This window comes from Sus scrofa, chromosome 6 (assembly GCF_000003025.6).
Source record: "Sus scrofa isolate TJ Tabasco breed Duroc chromosome 6, Sscrofa11.1, whole genome shotgun sequence".
In the NCBI taxonomy this organism is placed as follows: Eukaryota; Metazoa; Chordata; class Mammalia; order Artiodactyla; family Suidae; genus Sus; species Sus scrofa.
The window spans coordinates 20,179,287-20,199,619 of NC_010448.4; the positions used below are offsets into that span (position 1 = coordinate 20,179,287).

At 44.5% G+C, this 20,333-nt stretch overlaps 1 long non-coding RNA gene across 1 annotated transcript; it reads left to right on the forward strand.

Moving 5' to 3' along the window:
- On the forward strand, positions 922 to 7,933 carry LOC110260928. Its single transcript, XR_002344546.1, has 2 exons — positions 922 to 1,167; positions 7,833 to 7,933. It is a non-coding gene; the product is annotated as an uncharacterized LOC110260928 (long non-coding RNA).

Sequence of the window (20,333 nt, forward strand, 5' to 3'; positions counted from 1 at the left end):
ACAGAGAAAAAGGTGGCTGAGGGAAGGGGGAATGGGGAGTTGTTCAAAGATACGGAGTTTCCGTTCTGCAAGATGAGCAAGTTGTAGAGATTTGTTGCACAGCAACGTGAATACACATAACATTGCTGAACTGTACACTAAAAGTGGTTCAGATGGTAAATTTTATGTTTTTCTAACCTGATTAAAACGTCTCAGTGTTGTAGCTAATAATAGCTTTTATGTATTGAGTACTTACTCTGTGCTAGGCACTGCAATATCAGCTTTATACACATTATCTTGATATCTCATGTACTCTTTACAACAACCCTGAAAACAAAATTACTTTTTCTCCTCCTTTTCCAGAGACAGAGACAGGCTAAGTGACGTTAAGCAGCTGCCCAAGGTCACAGGTGCTGAGCCCAGGGTGCGAACACACATCCTGCTGATCCTGAAGGCAGCTCTTAGCGGCTCCAGTAAGTGGCAGAGCCCAGCCAGGAGCCATGGGCATCTCTTCCTACCACACCACCAGGCATCTTTCTCTTCGGCTTTGGTCCTCCGAGTACAGCTTCTATAGCTATCACCAACGCCATCACTCCTAAGCATGTCTTTTGGGGAAACTGACCTAAGCTATGCCTATGTCACGTCACCAGGATTTGCAGTATAAATAGGACTCCGCTTTCTGTTTCAGAACACTGCTCCTGTCATTGACAATTCAGGCTCATTCCTGAGATACAAGTTGCTATTTTTGAAAAGTTCTCTTGCCTGGTATCTCGCCCCAGGGGCCCTTGGCCTGCTTCATCTGGTATCTCAATTGGCAGAACACAACGCAGCCCTCTGGATTGGATTATATGTGTCTAATCTGCAAGCTGGGCTGTTCACAAACCTCCCCTGCCTCCCTCCAACCGCACCCCACCCCCTTGCTCAAAACAGTGCCCAGTGGCTGATGGTTGGCCCCGTGGCAGGGAGGTCTGCAGAAAGAGGAGCCCACAGGGCAAGCCTGGCTGGTTTTCCAGCCTCTTGCAATGCAAATTCGCTGAGAGCAGGACCTGACCCCATTCCTTCACTTCTGCAGTGATGCTCTCCTCCGCCAGCACCGGGTGCGGGGTCCTCAGCAGGCAGCAGAAGGGTCCTTCCTCCCCGCCTTTGTGGTTTACATTCCCACGGTGGATTAGATCTGATTCCAACAAGGTCTGTGATGTGAATTAAAGGGCGGGTGAGGGAAATCAGCTCCAGGGACTTTCTTCACCCCGCATGTTCATAGCGGGCCTCTCGGAGTCAGGACGCGGAATCGGCCGGGTGAGGAACCCAGGGAAGAACCTTCCTGGAGTGAGGGGAGCAAGAGCCACGACCCTGGGGCAGGAAACAGTGGGGTCCATGGCTTGGCCTGTTCTGAGGATGGGAAAGCGGGCCTGGATGGCAGGAGCGTGGAGGACGAGGAGGAGTGACAGGCAGTGAAGTGGGGGAAGGAAGCAGGGACCAGACCATCACAAGCAAGAGCCCGTACAAATTGCCTGAGAGCTTGAAGCACCATCCCAAGTCAGGGGGTGTGTGTTGGGGTCAGGGTGGGGCTCGTAGGGAGGCCTCCCGGGGGAGTGACATGGAAGCAAAGTCCTGCAGCAGTGATTCTCAAAGCGGGGTCTCCAGACCAACAGCATCTGCACTACCGTGAATGTGTTAGAAATGCAAGTTCTCGGGCCCCACTCCAGACCTACTGGGTCCCCCAGAGCACCAAGCCCCAAGCTTGTACCCAGGAGATGCTCCATTTATTAAATGGTTGAAGCTGTCCAGTTCCAGAATGTGCCCAGTGTTAAAACGCAGAGTCCCACGGCGGGGCGCCTGGCAGAGAGCAAGTCGCACCCACCCCAGCATGGAAGGGAGGACAGGGCCCGGCTCTCACGGGTGTGGCTGATTCAAAGTGCAAAGGTAGAGAGAAAAATGCCTCTCTACACCTCTGCCAAGTGAAACTTCACACTTGGCCTCTGTGCCCTGGGGCAGTGCTCAGACTCTTACAAGGTGGGGAAGAAATTAACATTCACTGGAAGCCATTAAACTGGTTTTGAGTTACAAAAATCAGACCAAAAAAAAAAACAAAAAAACAAAACCCAAACCAAACCAAAACAAACCCTACCCTATAGAAGGAAAAGTATATTATCTGCAACCTCAGTGAACTTGAGATCAACTGCAGAGAATGTTCCTAAATTATCTGCTAAGAAAACCCACCTGGGGCTGAGAATGAGCCTGAGATGTCAACCCCCAGGGGTCCTTTGGAAAGGAAAGTTCTCTGCCTGTGAACAGAACAGAACAGAACAGAACAGAATGCTGACTTTTAAAAAGCGCCTCCTCCACAGCGCTGCAGAGCATGAGGCCTGGACACTTTAATTACTCTGAGAGAAACAAGTTAATGGGACTTTAATAAAAATAGAACCCAAACAGGCGTTGAGTCCCCTATTTTTTGCAGCCAGGGGCGCTGCCAGAGCACTGGTGCTAGGGCTGACCCCCTTTATGCGGTGAGACCCTACTGAGAATTACAGTAGGGAAATGGACTCGTGGATTCAATATTTTGAAAATCTACAAAAGGCAGTTTGAGAAGTCAATTATGGCCTAGTCTATCCAGGAAAGAAACAAAAACAGGTCAAATCATGTCCCCAAATCACCATGGGCACTAAAGGCTTGGAGACGGGTGTTCAGCGCCACCGAGGCCGATGACGCCTACGGCCTGCTCTCCAGCCAGTTCAGATCTTCAAAAGGAGAGCGTCAGTTTTTATCTCATCAGTGGTTTTAGGCAGGATCATTTCATAACGTAGGGCCCAGGCCCTGGGTTGAGGCGAAATGGGCTTGAATCCCAGCTTGGTCACTTCAGAGGTGCCCGACTTAGGGGTAAGTTGCCCACCTCTGTGCCTCACTTTCCTCATCTGTAAAATGGGAGTCCTAATCATACTGCTCTCATAGGGTCTTTTTTTTTTGCTTTTTAGGGCTGCATCCGCAGCATATGGAAATTCCCAGGCTAGGGGTTAAATGGGCGCTACAGCTGCCGGCCTACACCACAGCCAGAGTAACACGGCCACAGCCATCCTCAACCCACTGAGCGAGGCCAGGGATCGAACCCCCTCATCTTTACGGATTCTAGTCGGGTTCATTACCGTTGAGTCACGACGGGAACTCCTCACAGGGTCTTGAGAGCACTAAATGGGTTTTCTGTCCAGCGCCTAGAGCAGCATCCCACCCACGGTGAGCCCTCGAATAATGCTGGCTAGTGGGGGAGGCTGGGCATCCAGCACAGGCGAGCAGGCTACCGTGGCAGAGAGGCTGGGAGTAAGGCATAGCCAGGCACACGGAGGCCGGGTAAGCAGAGGCCCAGGTGGCGAAGGGGGCAGAAAGGCCAGGGCAGCTGGAATACAGTCCAAGAGATGGAAGTGAAAAGTGGTTGTAGGCAGCATCGAGGACCAGACCACAAAGGCTCAGATCAGGGCAAATGTAATATTATACAAGCAACGAGGAAACAGGGAAGCAACCGATGCGAGTTACCTTTGAAAAGCTCGAAGACCATTCTGGCTGCTGTGTAGGCACAGATCAGGTTGGCAGAGATGGCCTTTGGGAACAGGGAGGCCTGTGAGGAGGCTACTGCCATCATGCAGGGGGAGATGGTGCCCGGACCAGCAGTGGGGACAGAAAGAAGTGACGGGAGCAGAGGCTGCAGTGACTAAATGTAGGGGAGGGGGAGAACATGCAGGTTTGCGGCCACAACGAGCAAGCCCCAGGGAGAAACAGGTTTGGACCAAGAGGACAGAATCCCACCTGGCTCACAACAGCGGCGGTGGCTCGCCCTCCGCCTCTTTCCTGGGCGGGCGCGCTGTGCACAGTTTCCCACTTGGCTTCTGTCCCTTCATTTCCACACTGCTCCAAGATCCTCGTGGTCACTGTTCTTGCTTAGGGCATAAGCATGTGCTGCAGGGCTGTACCCTGTTTACATAACCATCTGCCCCTGGCCGGGAACTGAGCCTGTTTCTAATCCTGACAGTAACGGGGACCCTGGTCCTTCCTGAGACTTCCTGGCAGTTTGCAGGTGGAGCCCTTAGCAGCCCCCCTGGAAAAGGAGAATGCATCTTGGAGTGTGGAGGCTTTTGTCATTTTAGAATTCTCATGTTTTAACCGCGTGCTTTTTATTTGGTTACATAAATCACATGTAAAAGATTCAGATAACTCAGAACAGAATGCAAAGTCCGCTTCACCGTTACTTCCCACGTCCAGCTCTCAGTGCCTCCTTGCAAGGAACCATCACCAACAGATGGCGGCTTCCTTCCCGTCCCCTTTCCACGCCTTTACACTTTTATACACGGCTTTTATGTGTGTTGGACCTTAGTATACATCTGTTCTGCAACTTCTCTCTCTCTTTTTTTTTTTTTTTGTCTTTTTTTAGCATATGGAAATTCCCAGGCTAGGGGTTGAATCGGAGCTGTAGCCGCCAGCCTATATCACAGCCACGCCAGATCCGAGCCGTGTCTTCAATCTACACCACAGGAGTTCCCATCGTGGCGCAGTGGTTAACGAATCCGACTAGGAACCATGAGGTCGCGGGTTCGGTCCCTGCCCTTGCTCAGTGGGTTAACGATCTGGCGCTGCCGTGAGCTGTGGTGTAGGTTGCAGACGTGGCTCGGATCCCGCGTTGCTGTGGCTCTGGCGTAGGCCGGTGGCTACAGCTCCGATTCAATCCCTAGCCTGGGAACCTCCATATGCCGCGGGAGCGGCCCAAGAAATAGCAACAACAACAACAACAAAAAGACAAAAAAAAAAAAAAAATCTACACCACAGCTCATGGCAACACCAGATCCTTAAGCCACTGAGCGGGGCCGGGAACCCTCATCCTCATGGATACTAGTCAGGTTTGTTACCGCTAGGCACAACAGGAACTCCTGCAATGTCTCTTTGTCTTGTCAGAGAGTCAGAGATCTAGCTACTGTGTTTTCTTTCTTTTTTTAACAGCTGCACAGTTTTAAAAATATGGAGGTGTTATATTTTATTGAATATTTTATTTTATTTACTTGCCTTCTCTGAGGATTTGGGCCGTTTAGTAATTTTCACAATTTATTGAAATGTTAGGTGTATATTCAGGTTCACATGCAAGGTTTTCTTATAGAACAGATTCCTGGAAATGGAATTGCTGGATCAAAGGGCATATACACTTAAAATTTTGACAGCTACTTCCAAAATATCTTCCCCAAAGCTCCCTTTTTCTTTTTTGTCTTTTTTAGGGCTGCACCCACAGCATATGGAAGTTCCCAGGCTAGGGGTGGAATCAGAGCTCTAGCCACCGGCCTACACCACAGCCACAGCAATGTGGGATCCCAGCTGCATCTGCAACTATACCACAGCTCACAGCAACACCAGATCCCTAACTCTCTGAGCGAGGCCAGGGATCAAACCCTCATCTTCATGGATGCTAGGCGGGTTCTTTAACCACTGAGCCACGACGGGAACACCACTCCCTTTTTCTTAAAAAAATAAAAGATAAAAAAAAGTTTCTTTAGTTACAAAAAGCAATTGATGTTCTTGCAAAAAATGTAAAGGATACAAGCAAGACCAGAAAAGAAATTTTAAAACATTCACAATTCCATCACCCAGGAATGAGAGCTATTAACTTATAATCTCTTTGAGTCTTTTTACTGTGTATAAATGAACCTATAAATTTTTGTTTGTTTGTTTTTTACCTTTTCTAGGGCTGCTCCCATGGCATATGGAGGTTCCCAGGCTAGGGGAGTAATTGGAGCTGTAGCTTCCAGCCTACACCACAGCTCACAGCAACACCGGATCCTTAACCCACTGAGCAAGGCCAGGGATACGAACCCGAAACATCACAGTTCCCAGCCGGATTCATTAACCACTGAGCCACGATGGGAACTCCATACCTATGAATTTTTAATGAAAATGTGGTCATAATGTATAGTCTTTTGAGAAACCTGCTTTTTCAGTTAATTATATTTTGAAAGATCTTTCCAAGTCATTAAAGAGTCTTCTGTGGTGACATTCTAGGTTGTTAATGTGGTTTAGGGACAAGAAGAGGAGAGATTATGTAGAAGAAGAGAAGCTAAAATGAATTTTTTTAAAAGACTTTTCTGGGAGTTCCCTTGGTTGGCAGTGGGTTAAGGATCCGGTGTTTTCACTGCTGTGGCCCAGGCTGCAGCTATGGCGCAGGTTCAATTCCTGTCCCTGGAACTTCCACATGCTGTGGATGCTGCCCCAAAAAAGACTGTGCTAAACAGTTGATAACCCATGTGTAGGATATGGTCACCTGAACTATTCATGTAGAATAATTAGTCGATAACCCTGGTTCTTGGATGTCTTTGAGAACCTGATAAAGCCATTCTCTTCCCAGCAAGGTGGATCTTCAGACAATTGGTATATAATTTCAAGTGCCCTCTCCCCCACCAAAAAAATCCCTTGTCTATAAAAATTTCTTTTGCCTTTTTAGGGCTGCACCTGTGGCATATGGAAGTTCTCAGGCTGCAGATCTTATCGGAGCTGTAGCTGCTGGGCTACGCCACAGCCACAGCAATGCAGGATCCATACCATATCTGCGACCTACCCCATAGCTCACGGCAACACTAGAACTTTAACCCACTGATGGAGTCCAGGGATCCCAATGGGGTTTGTTACCACTAAGCCACGACAGGAACTCCTACATAAATTTAAATGATTTTATTGTGTGGTTGGAGCACAGCCCATGTAACCCACAGTGTGTTAAGAATATGGTATCTTGGAGTTCCTGCCGTGGCTCAGTGGTTAACAAATCCGACTAGCATCCATGAGGATGGGGGTTTGATCCCTGGCCTCGATCAACGGCTTAAGGATCTGGCATTGCCGTGAGCTGTGGTGTAGGTCAAAGACACGGCTTGGATCCCTTGTTGCTGTGGTGTAGGCTGGCAGCTGTAGCTCCGATTCGACCGTAGCCTGGGAACCTCCATATGCCGTGGGAGCAGCCCCCCCCAAGAAAGAATATGGTCTCTTGAGTCAGACACACCCCATCAAATGCTGGCTCTATTGCATGCATTTCAGTCGCTCTGCCTGTTTCCTCACTTGCAAAGTCTGGACAATAATAGGAGGGTTATAGTGTTTAAAGAGTTCATATGCATAAAATGTTTAAAACAAGGTCTGGCACATGGTAAGTGCTAATTAAATGTCAGTTCCTATTATTTCCAGTGTTTGGCTTTTGTAACATTTCTAACTATATCTTTGCACATCTGTGATGACCTCCCAGGGATAAATTCCTAGATGTGGAATAGCTGCGTGAAAGCTTTAGCTTATTTATAAGATCTGGGTACATAGTGTAAAACTCCGCTATAAAGATTCAGAGTCAACCATTATTCTAGGACTAGATTTCCAGTGGTTTGGGGAAAAAAAAAAAAGGACAAAAATCCCTGCCCTGGTCATATTAACATTAGAAACAGTGTAGACAGTAAGCAAAATAAGGAAGTGACCTATTAGAAAGTGACAAGTGCTTTGGAGAAAAATGAAGCAGGGATGGGGTGGGGACGGGATGGAGTGGGGGCTGCAGTTCTACGGAGACCTGAAGGAGGGAGGAAGCAAGGACAGGGGGGAGGAGTGTTGCAGGCAGAGGGAACAACACGTACAAAGGGCCGGGGCAGGTACCTGCAGGTGCGCCTGAGGGGGACAAGGAGAGGAGGACAGAGCAGGAAGGGGGAAAGGACAATTCACGGAGTGGGAGGGGGACGGTGGAACTCAGGGTGAATTAGACTACGCTTTGGAAGCAGCTTCAATTCTGTCCAGCCATCCTGCTAGGAAGGATGAAGCAGGTGTTCAAGGAGACAGAATGAACTGAAATTAGGTTCTTGTTTCAGCTCATGCTTAGGAGCATGAAGAGGAAGTGCCAACCCTCACCGTTTCACCAAGAAAACCAGAGATTCCTTGTTTTCTGAATAAAACACGGGTATGTCTCAGATACTCAAGTGCCGTTTTTTGTTTGTTTTCCTAGAACAGTAAGAACTAAGAATAAAATGAAAAGAGACAAGCTTGTTTTGTTTGTTCCTGGGCCATGTTCCCAGGACAGCCTGCCAGGTGTGTCATTTGGAGACAATATTTACCAGGGGGAATTTAGGTCTATGAGTCTGAGATGACACTGCCCAAGGTCAAGGGTCCCTGGACCCCAGGCCTCACCCCCTCCTGTTTTCCCTGCACCCCACGACCACAAAGCATCAGCCCCAGAGACACAGGCAGAGGCGGGAAGTCCAGCTCAGAGGTTGCAGTTCAGGGCAGAGAAGGCACAAACCACAAGTTCATCTTGTGACCACCAGGCAGAAAGAGGTGACCTGGAGTTTCTACCCACTTCCTCCAATTTCCAAGCCTCTGTTTCAAATAGACTGGGAAGTTCTGGGGGTTTGGGGAGGACCGGACTTTGAGCTGAAATGGTTACAAATGAGAGGACATGAATCTCTGTGTAGCTGAGGGTGGTGGGTGTGCCCATTGCCACGTGGGGGCCAAGCTGAGCCCCAACAGGATGCTCGCATATCATCTACACCTTGACCTGTGCTCCCATTTGTGACTCGGCCAGTGGACAGTATGTCACTGATGGCCTAGTGGGCAAGCCAGGCCGGGTGCCACGGGGGAGGACTATCTGGAGGAGCCATGGTTTCCACCAGGGAGGGAGGCACCCTCAGCCTCGCCTGCTGGCCAAGGGCCCCGCAAGCCTTGCCGGCTCCACCTTAACACGAACCCGCTGGGTGTTTCTCTGTCTCCACCCTCTCCCTCCCCTCCCCTCCCGTCTTCCTGTTTCGCCGATGGTACAGCTTTATCTTTATGAAGTTGGGATTAGACATAATAGATAACCTCTCCTGATAACTGTACCTTAATTTCTTAGCAAACTTCAACAAGCAAATTTAAATACTTGTTGAAAGATAAAACTGTATGAAACCATCCCAAGAAGAAGGGCAAATCTTTACCACTATCACTTCCCTGCACTTCTCTCCTGAGACACCCACTGTTGACATGTCAGTATTTACTTTCCAGCTCAGACCGTTTCTCCCACGTGCACACCTATACCTGCATCTAGTCTTCATACAGAAAGAGTTCTGTGTTCCCAGCTCCGGGAACATGATCAACATTGAAAATATTTGTTGAACAAATGAGTTAAGAATTTCTAAGATTCGAGAGTTCCCGTTGCGGCTCAGTGGAAACGAACCCACTAGTATCCATGAGGATGAGGGTTCAATCCCTGTCCTTGTTCAGTGGGTTAAGGATCCCAGGTTGCCGTGAGTGAGCTGCGGTGTAGGTCACAGACGTGGCTCGGATCCTGCATTGCTGTGGCTGTGGTGTAGGCCGGCAGCTACAGCTCTGATTTGAGCCCTAGCCTGGGAACCTCCATATGCCATGGGTACGGCCCTAAAAAAGCAAAAAAAAGAATTTCTAAAATTCATGTCATTCAAAAATGCCCCGCAAACGCTCTTCCGTGCCACCCAGCTCATTCCCTCTATGGCTGCGTGGTCTTCTGTCGAAGGGCTGCACTGGGCTTTAACCACAACCTTATTGTCAGACACTGGGCTTCTCCGGGCTGACAGTATTTGAAGCCCTTGTGCTCACGTCCTCCCACACTCACGTGAGCACTTGTGTAGGCAACTGCGGTAAAAAGGATAACAGCTTCCCAAAGGTGCCCACGTCCTCATCCTCAGAACCTGTGAGCTTGCTTCTTTACAGGGCAAAGGACTTGCAGGTGTGATTAAGGTGAGGCTCCTGAGACTCCCGTGGATTGTCAGCTGTTCCCAATGTCATCATCAGGCTCCTTGGAAGAGGGAGGCCGGAAGCTCCCAGTCAGAGGAGATGTGGAGCGGGGAGCAGAGCAGAGGGGGCAAGCAGAGGCGCAAAGCAGGAGCTGGGTTGGGCTGGCAGCAGCGTTTGGGACGATGCCACTGTTGGAAGGGGCCGTAAGTCAACGAACACGGACGGCCTCCAGAAGCCAGACAAGGCAAGGAAATGGATTCTGCTTTAGAGCCGCCAGAAGGAATGCAGCCCTGCCACCCACTTTGAACTTCAGACCTCCAAAACTGTAAGATAATCAATTTGTGGTTTTTTTTTCCATTTTTTTACTGTGATAAAATACATATAATATATATTTCACTATCTGTACCTTTTTTAAATCCACCATTCATGGGTATTAAGTACATCCATAATGTTCCGTCAGCACTATCCATATCCATGACTTTATCTTGTGAAGCAGAGACTCCCCACCGCTCCCTCCCCTCCACCCCTGGCAGTCAACCTTCTGCTTTCTGTCTCCTCAATTTGATTACCCTAAACAGCTCACCTAATGGAAGCATATAGATTTGTCTTTTTGTGGCTGGTGTATTTCACTTAGTATAATGCTTGCAAGGTTCATCATTGTTGTAGCATATGTTGGAATTTCCTTTTTTAAGGCCGAATAATATTCTATTGTGTGGTGGTGGATTTCTAGGCAGACCTGAGACAGGCATTCTTAGCAGAAATGCTAAGGGGTGGTTAAAACAGTAATCATCAAGGTAGTTGATGGCAAGCAGAAAAATTGGCAGACAATGTGTTGATGTATTTGAATCAGCTGACAAGTTTATGCATAGGCCATGGGGTGGGTGGGGGACCTCACTGACAGTTTGATCAAACTTGTAATGTTTAAATCCAACAAAAAGAGTTTACATAATAGATTTCAGAAGGAAATAAAGTCTGTTTCAGCTTTGCTTTTCTATTTTTTAAATATATAAATGGGCTGGAGTTCCCATCATGGTGCAGCGGAAACGAATCCTACTAGGAACCATGAGGTTGTGGGTTCCATCCCTGGCCTTGCTCAGTGGGTTAAGGATCTGGCAGTGCTGTGAGCTGTGGTGTAGGTCACAGACTCAGCTCAGATCCTGCTTTGCTGTGGCTGCAGCAGAAGCCCGCAGCTGTAGGTACGATTGGACCCCTACCAAGCCTGGGAATTGCCATATGCCGAGGGTAGGGCCCTAAAAAACAAATTATATATATATGGACTAAGTCAAAGCTGATTTAAGTAGAATACTAAAGTGTGTAAATACATCAAGGACTAAATTAACCATTGGAGACACACACATCCACGAGAAATTCTGTGCTCTTGGTGTATAAAATCCTAGAGAAGCTTTAAACACTAAAAAAAAAAAAAAAAAAGAGTAATTCCTTTCCGCAGAAGTTTTACACACTTTGGTAGCTGTAGATTCTTTTTCGCTGTGCTATATGAAAACATTTTTTTACCTGAAAATTTTGTTTACGCCTTCATCTTATCAGTGGACATTCGGGTTGCCTCTGCGTTTTAGCCATTCTGACTAATGCGGCTATGGGCATGGCATTGGTGTACAAATATCTCTGTGAGATCCTCCTCTCAGCTCTTTTGGGTGTATATCCAGAAGTGAAATTGCTGGATCAAATGGTAATTCTACTTGAAGTTTTTGAGAAACCTTCATACAGTTTTCAGTAGCGGCAATACCATTTAAACATATTCTTACCAGCAATGCTCAAGGTTTCCAATTTCTGCACATCCTCCCCAACACTTGTTTTCTGTTTGGTTTTGTGTGTGTGTGTGTGTGTGTGTGTTAAGCAGGACCCTTTTTTCTTTTTATGACCACACCCGCGGCATATGGAGGTTCCCAGGCTAGGGGTCGAATCGGAGCCTCAGCTGCCAGACTATGTCACAGCCACAGCGATGTCAGATCTGAGCCACATCCTCGAGCTATGCTGCAGCTGGCAGCAATGCCGGGTCCATAACCCGCTGAGAGAGGCCAGAGATGTAACCCACATCCTCACAGAGACAATGTCGAGTCCTTAACCGGCTGAGCAGCAATGGGAACTCCAGCAGTACCCTTTCTAATAAGTGTGTGGTGGTATCTCATTATATATATATATATATATATATATATATATTTTTTTTTTTTTTGTCTTTTTACTATTTCTTTGGGCCGCTCCCACAGCATATGGAGGTTCCCAGGCTAGGGGTCGAATCAGAGCTGTAGCCACCAGCCTACACCAGAGCCACAGCAACGCGGGATCCGAGCCATGTCTGCGACCTACATCACAGCTCACGGCAACACCAGATCGTTAACCCACTGAGCAAAGGCAGGGATCGAACCCGCAACCTCATGGTTCCTAGTCGGATTCGTTAACCACTGCGCCACGACGGGAACTCCTCATTATATTTTTGATTAGCATTTCCCTAATGATTAGTGATGTTGAGCATCTTGTCATGTGCTTACTGGCCATGTGTATATCATCTTGGGAGAAATATCTAAGTCCTTTGCCCATTTTTCTTTTCTCTTTAGAGTTTTTTAATGTATATAATTTTTAATGTATATTTATTACAAAATCTTGATTGTATTCCCCGTGCTGTGTGATATAGCTTTGTAGCCTGTGTTACACCTAATAATTTGTACCTCCCTCTCCCCCACTCCTGCATTGCCCACCCCTCCCTCCCCACTGGTAACCACTAGTTCTTTATATCTACGAGTCTGCTTTTCCTTTGTTATATTCTCTGTTTGTTGTATTTTTTCAGATTCCACATGTAAGTGATGTGATACAGTGTCTTCCTCTGTCTGACGTATTTCACTTAGCATATGCCCTCTGAGTCCATCCATGTTGCTGCAAATGGCAAAACTTCCTTCTTTTTATGACTGAGTAGTATTCCATTGTATATATACGCACCATATCTTCTTTATCTTTTCATCTGTTGATGGACACTCAGGTGGCTTCCTTATCTTGTCAACGGTAAATAATGCTGCTACAAATGTTGGGGTGCCTGTGTCTTTTGGAATTAGTGTTTTTGTTTTCTTTGAATATATACCCAGGAGTGGAACTGCTTGGCCATATGGTAGTTCTATTTCTTTTTTTAGTTTTATGAGAAACCTCCATACTGTTTTTCACAGTGGCTGTACTAATACACATTCCCACCAACAGGGTAGGAGGGTTCCCTTTTTGCCAGGTTCTTGCCAACATTCATTGTTCATGTTCTTTTCCATGAAAGCCATTCTGACAGGTGTGAGGTGGTCCCGCATTGTGGGGTTTTTTTTGTTTTTTTTTTGTTTTTTTTTTTTTTTTTGGACAAGGTCAGATTTTTGTTTTGTTTTGTTTTTGTCTTTTTGCTATTTCTTTGGGCCGCTCCCGCAGCATATGGAGGTTCCCAGGCTAGGGGTCAAATCAGAGCTGTAGCCACCGGCCTACGCCAGAGCCACAGCAACGCGGGATCCGAGCCGCATCTGCAACCTACACCACAGCTCACGGCAACGCCGGATCGTTAACCCACTGAGCAAGGGCAGGGACCGAACCCGAAACCTCATGGTTCCTAGTCGGATTCGTTAACTACTGTGCCTTGACGGGAACTCCTGGCCCATTTTTTAATGATTGTCTTTTTGATGTGGGTTTATATGAGCTGTTTATATACGTTGGATATTAATCCTTTATCAGTCATATCATTTGCAAGTACTCTCTCCCACTCAGTATGTTGTCTTTTCATTTTGTCAGTGGATTCCTTAGCTGTCCAAAAGCCTTTAAGTTTAATTAAGTTCCATTTGTTTATTTTGCTTTTTATTAAACTCATGTCTATATGATTTTTAAATAGTTTCTCCCATTCTGTTGCCTTTTACCCTGCTGATACTATCTTTTAATGCACACATTTTTTAATATTGATAAAGTCCAATCTGTTTTTTTGTTACCTGTACCTTTGGTGTCATATTCAAAAAATCATTGCCAAATATGATGTCACGAAGTTGTTTTCCTATTTTATTCCAAGAATTGTGTAATTTCAAGTCTGGCATTTAGGTCCTGATACATTTTGAGTTACTTTTTGTGCTTGATATTAAGTAAGAGTCCAGCTTCATTGTTCTGCATGTGGATATTCAGTTTTCCGAGTTTTTTTTTTTTTTTTTTTGGACTTAGCTTCCACGGCATGCAGAAGTTCCTAGGCCAGGGATCAAACCCACACCACAGCAGTAACTAGAGCTACAGCTGTGACAATATCAGGTCCTTAATCTGCTAAGCCACCAGGGAACTCCTAGCATCATTTTTGAAAAGATTTTTGTGTCAGGAGTTACTGTTGTGGCTTAGCAGGTTAGGAACTCAACATAGTGTCCGTGAAGATGTGGGTTCGAGCCCTGGCTTCCCTCAGTGGGTTAAGGATCCAGCATTGCTGCAAGCTGCAGCATAGGTAGCAGATGTGGCTCAGGTCAGATGTTGCCATTGCAGTGGCTGTGGCATAGGCCTCAGCTGCAGCTCCAGTTCAACCCCTAGTCTGGGAAGTTTGATATGCCACAGGTGCACCGAAAAAAGAAAAAAAAAAGTGACAAACATGGGCATCCTTGTCTTGTTCATCTTAGAGGAAAATGTTTCAAAGATTTCAGTATTTGACCGTTGAGCATGATATCTGCTATGGGTTTTCCATACTTAGGGCTTTTACTATGTTTTATTGTGTTCCTTTCCTTTTCCTAGCTTGTTGAGTTGGCTTTTTTTTTTTTTTTTTTTTTTTTTTTTTTTTTTTTTAAATAATGAAAAGGTGTTGGGAGTTCCTGTAGTGGCTCAGCGGTTAACGAACCTGATTAGCATCCATGAGGACACAGGTTCCATCCCTGGCCTTGCTCAGTGGGTTAAGGATTCTGCATTGCTGTGGCTGTGGTGTAGGCTGGCAGCTGCAGCTCTGATTTAACCCCTAGCCTGGGAACCTCTATATGCCCCGGGTGCAGCCCTAAAAAGACAAAAAACAAAAAAAGAAAGAAAGGAGTCCCCATCGTGGTGCAGCGGAAACGAACCTAAGAACAATGAGGTTATGGGTTCGATCCCTGGCCTCGCTCAGTGGGTTAAGGATCAGGCGTTGCCGTGAGCTCTGGTGTAGGTCACAGACGCTGCTCGGATCTGGTGTTGCTGTGGCCATGGCTTGGCTGGCAGCTGTAGCTCCGATTCGACCCCTAGCCTGGGAATCTCCCTATGCTGGAAGAGCGGCCCTAAAAAAGCAAAAAAATAAAAGGTGTTGAGTTTTGTCAAATGCTTCTTTGAGAGCAATTGAGATGATCATGTGGCTTTTACCTCCTTCATTCTGTTAATGTGGTATATTGCATTGATCAGTTTTATGTTGAAGCATCCTTTCAGTCCAGGAATAAATTCCACTTGGTCAGGGTATATAGTCCTTGTACTGTGCTGCCTAATTCTGTTTTATAGAATTTTGTTAAGGATTTTCCCATCAATGTACATAATGGAAATTGGTTTGTTTTGTTTTGTTTGCTTGTAGTGTCTTGGACTTCAGTATCCAAGTGATGCTGGCCTCATGCAATGACTTAGGAAGAGTTCCCTCCTTCTCAATGTTTTGGAAAAGGTTGAAGAGGATTGATGTTTATTCTTTAAATGTTTGGTAGAATTCACCAGTGAAACCATCAGATCTTGGGCTCTGCTTTGGGAGATTTTTTGATTACTGATTCTTTCTCCTTGCTAATTATAGGTCTGTTCAGATTTTCTATTTCTTCAGGACTCAGGCTTGGTAGGTCTTCTGTTTCTAGGAATTTTGGCATTTCATCTAGGTCATCCAATTTGTTGACATACAATTGTTTCTAGTATTCTTATCCTCTATTTATGTACAAATGATAGTAATGCCCCCCACTTTCGTTTCTGATTTTAGTAATTTGAGTCTTTTTTTTCAGTCCATATAACTAAAGTTTGGTGAATTTTGTTGATCTTTTCAACGAACCAGCTTTATATATATTTTTAATTAGAGTATAGTTGATTTACAATGTGCCAGTTTCTGCTGTAAAACAAAGTGACCCAGTCATACATATGTAAACATTCCCTTTCTTATATTATCATCCATCGTGTTCTATCTTAAGAGACTGGATATAGTTCCCTGTGCTGTACAGTAAGACCTCATTGCTTATCCATTCTAAGTGGAATAGTTCGAATCTACTAATTCCAAACTCCCTGTCCATCCCACTCCCTCCCTGTCCCCCTTGGCAACCATAGTCTGTGTCTGTGAGTCTGTTTCTTTTTTGTAGATAGGTTCATGTGGTATTTGTCTTCAAAGAACCTTTTTAATTCTATTGCTTTTTCTCTACTTTTCCATTCTCAATCTTAATTTCCTTCCTTCTGCTAGCTTTGGATTTAATTTGTTCTTTTCCAGGTTTCTTAAGATATAAAGCTAGACTCTTTGATTTGAGATCTTGGTTTTAAATTCAAGTGTTTATAGCTATGTATTTCTACCTTTAGGACTGCTTTTGCTTCATTATAGTTTTGGGATCTTGTGTTTCTGTTTTCATTAAAACTAAGGAGTTTCTAATTTACCTTATGATTTCTTCTTTGATCTATTGGTGGTTTAAGAGTATATTGTTTAATTTCAATATAAAATTTTCCAACTTGCCTTCTGTTAGTGATTTTTAACGTCATCGCATTGTGGTCGGAGAAAATACTTTGTATGATAACTGTTTTTTTTGTTTTGTGTTGTGTTGTGTTGTTTTTGCTTTTTAGGGCCACATCGGAAGCATAGGGAGGTTCCCAGGCTAGGGGTCGAATGGAACTACAGCTGCCAGCCACAACCACAGCCATAGCAAGAGGATCTGAGCCACGTGTCTATGACCTACACCACAGCTCATGGCAATGCTGGATCCTTAACCCACTGAGCGAGGCCAGGGATCAAACCCGCCACTTCATGGTTGCTATCAGATTCGTTTCTGCTGCACTGCAATGGGAACTCCTATGGTAGTTCTTTTTAAATCTACTGGGACTTAATTTTTATGCCGTAACATATGATCTAACCTGGAAAATGGCTCTGTGTGCATAAGAAGAATGTGTATGCCATTGGTGGTGGGTATGGTATGCTATGTTATATACAGTTGGCTTATTGTATCTATTTTCTTTTTTTTCCTTTTTCTTTTTTTATTACTCAATGAATTTATTACATTTATAGTTGTACAGTGATCATCACAATCCAATTTTACAGGATTTCCACCCCACAACCCATCGCATCCCCCTACCCCCAAAACTGTCTCTTTTGGAAACCGTAAGTCTTTCAATGTCTGTGAGTCAGTGTCTGTTCTGCAAAGAAGTTCATTCTGTCCTTTTTTCAGATTCCATGTATCTATTTTCTTCTGTCTGCCTGTTCTACCCAGTATTTCTCTCCTCAGTTCTATTTTTGCTTCATTTACTCAATTATCTCTCATTAGATACATAAATGCTTATGTTACAGCAAGAAGATATATTTAACTTCTATTAACATACAGTGTCCTACTTTGGGAGTTCCCTGGTGGTCTAGTGGTTATGATTTGGCATGGTCACCCCTGAGGCCCGGGTTCAATCCCTGGTCTGGGAACTGATTCCACACTATGTGCTGTACTCCGTAGCTAATATATAAATATTTGTCCTACTTTGTCTCTTGTAAACTTTTTTTTGTATCTATAGGTACTTTATTTTGAAATCTTCCAGAAGTTTTACATAGATCAATTACAAAGCACTGTGCTTCTTTTTTTTTTTTTTTTTTTTTTTGTCTTTTTGCTATTTCTTGGGCCGCTCCTGTGGCATATGGAGGTTCCCAGGCTAGGGGTCTAATCGGAGATGTAGCCGCCGGCCTACACCAGAGCCACAGCAACGCAGGATCCGAGCCGCGTCTGCGACCTACACCACAGCTCACGGCAACACCGGATCGTTAACCCACTGAGCAAGGGCAGGGACCGAACCTGCCACCTCATGGTTCCTAGTCGGATTCGTTAACCACTGCGCCACAACGGGAACTCCCAGCACTGTGCTTCTGAAATACTCCGTATCTTATTTTTTTGAATTTTATTTTTAAAGTATGGCTGATTTACAATGTTTTGTCAAGTTCTGTTGTACCATAAAGTGACCCAGTCACACACATTTTCCTGTGCTATACAGTAGGATCCCATTGCCCATCCATTCCAAATATAACAGTTTGCATCTCAAAAACCCCCAAAATGCCCATCCATCCCACTCCCCCCCACCCCAGGAACCCAAAGTCTGTTCTTCTTGGCCATGATCTGTTTCTGTTTTTTATTTGCTTATTATTTCTAGATAGGATCATCTGTTCCATATTTTAGATTCCACAAATAAGTGATATCATATGGTATTTGTCTTTTTCTTTCTGGCTTTACGTAGTATAAGAGTCTCTAGATCCATCCATATTGCTACAAATGGCATTAGTTTGCCTTTTTATGGCTGAGTAATATTCCATTGTATATATGTACCACATATTTTTAATCCATTCATCTGTTGATGGACATTTAGGTTGTTTCCATGTCTTGGCTATTGTGAACTGTGCTGCTATGAACATAGGGGTGCATGTATCTTTTTCAATGAAAGTTTTGTCCAGGTATATGACCAGGAGTGGAATTGCTGGATCATATGGTAGCTCCATATTTAGTTTCCTGAGATACCTCCATACTGTTTTCCATAATGGTTGTACCAATGTACATTCCCACTAACAGTAGAGGAAGGCACCCTTTTCTCCACACTCTCTCCAGCATTTGTTATTTGTTGACTTGTTAATGATAGTCCTTCTGACTGGTATGAGTTGGTACTTCATCATAGTTTTGATTTGCATTTCTCTAAAAATGAGTGATATTGAGCATTATTTCATACTTCTGTCGGCTATCAGTATGTCTTCTTTGGAGAAATGTCTAGTTAGGTCTTCTGCTCTTGTAAACTTTTTTGATTTAAAGTCTATTTTGTCCAATATTAGTTTAGCCACCTCTGCTCTCTTTTGATTACCATTTACATGGAATATCATTTTGCATTCTTTCACTTTGAACCTATTTGTGCCTTTTGATCTAAAGTGAGTCTCTTGTGGATAGCATATAATTGGATCATGTTTGGTTTTTTGGGCCACACCCATGCCATGTGGAAGTTACTGGGCAAGGGACTGAATCCATGCCATGGTTGTGACCTGTGCCACAGGTATGGCAACATCAGATCCTAACCTGCTGTGCCACAAAGGAATTTCCTGGATCATTTTTTTATCCGCTTTGCCAATCTGTCTTTTGATTGGGGAGATTAATCCATTTACACTTAGGAGTAATTATTGGTAAGGAGACTTCTGTCATAAATTTCCTATACATTTTACAGCTTTGTTTTTTACTTCCTGTGTTAGTGCTTTCCTTAATATTTAGGGTTTTCTTTCTTTCCTTTTTTTTTTTTTTTTTTGGCAGTTAAATGTTTAAATTCCTTTCTCGTTCCCTCTTGTCGATCATCTATAGTTATTGTCTTCGTGGTGCCATGGGGATTACATTTCACATATTCAATTGTAACAGTCTAATTTGAATTTATACCAGCTTAACCTCAACAGTATACAAGTTCTCTGCTCCTTTACAGCTCCAACCTCATCCTTGCTGTTGTTGCTATCACAAAATTACACCTTTATGCTTTGTTCCCCAAAATAATATAAACTAATAATTCTTTTTAATGCATTAGTCTCTTAAGTCATTTAGAATACAAAGTGGGTTTACAATCTATTGTTACAATAGTATTACAATAATATTAGCTTTTATACTTGCTCATTTATTTATCTTTATTGGGATCTTTGTTTTTTCATTTGGCATCAAGACGAATCTTCTTTCTATTCCTCAGACTTGGTTATTTCCATTGTCCTGTCTTCTGGTTCACTTATTCTAATGTTCACATTTGCTTTGAATCCCCTCTAGTTAATTTTTCTTCGTGTGCGTGTGTGTGTGTTTGGGGGCCACATCCAAGGCATATGGAGGTTCCCAGGCTAGGGGTCAAATCAGAGCTACAGTTGCTGGCCTGCACCATGGCTCACAGCAACACCGGATCCTTAACCCACTGGGCGAGCCCAGCGATGGAACCCGCAACCTCATGGATATTAGATTCTCTAACCACTGAGCCCTGATGGGAACTCCCAACTTTTCATTTCAATTATTAGGCTTTTCATCTGCAGAACTTCTTTTCGGTTTCTTTTTAGGTTTTCTTTTTGGAGTGTCTATCTCACTATTGATATTTCCACTTGAATTCATACATCATTATCTCAACTTCCTCCAAATTTTCCTTTAGTTCTTTGAGCATCTTTAGGACAGTTGTTTTAAAACAGTTTTTTTTTTTTTTTTTTGTCTACTGTATTTGCCATCAGGTGTCTTTCAGAGACAGTTCCTGTTTTTATTTTGAATGGGTCATACTTTTTTGTTGCTTCATATGCCTTGTAATTTTTTGGAGAAAATGTGAACATTTGGATTTAATCATGTAATTATGGAGATCAGATTCTCCCTCCTTCCCAGAGATTTCTGGTTTTGGTTGTTTTTGTTTAAAGTGGGGGTTTCCCCCCATTGCTCTAGGGTATCTATGTACCAAGGATCAACCCGAGGCATAATTTAAGGTCTTGGGTC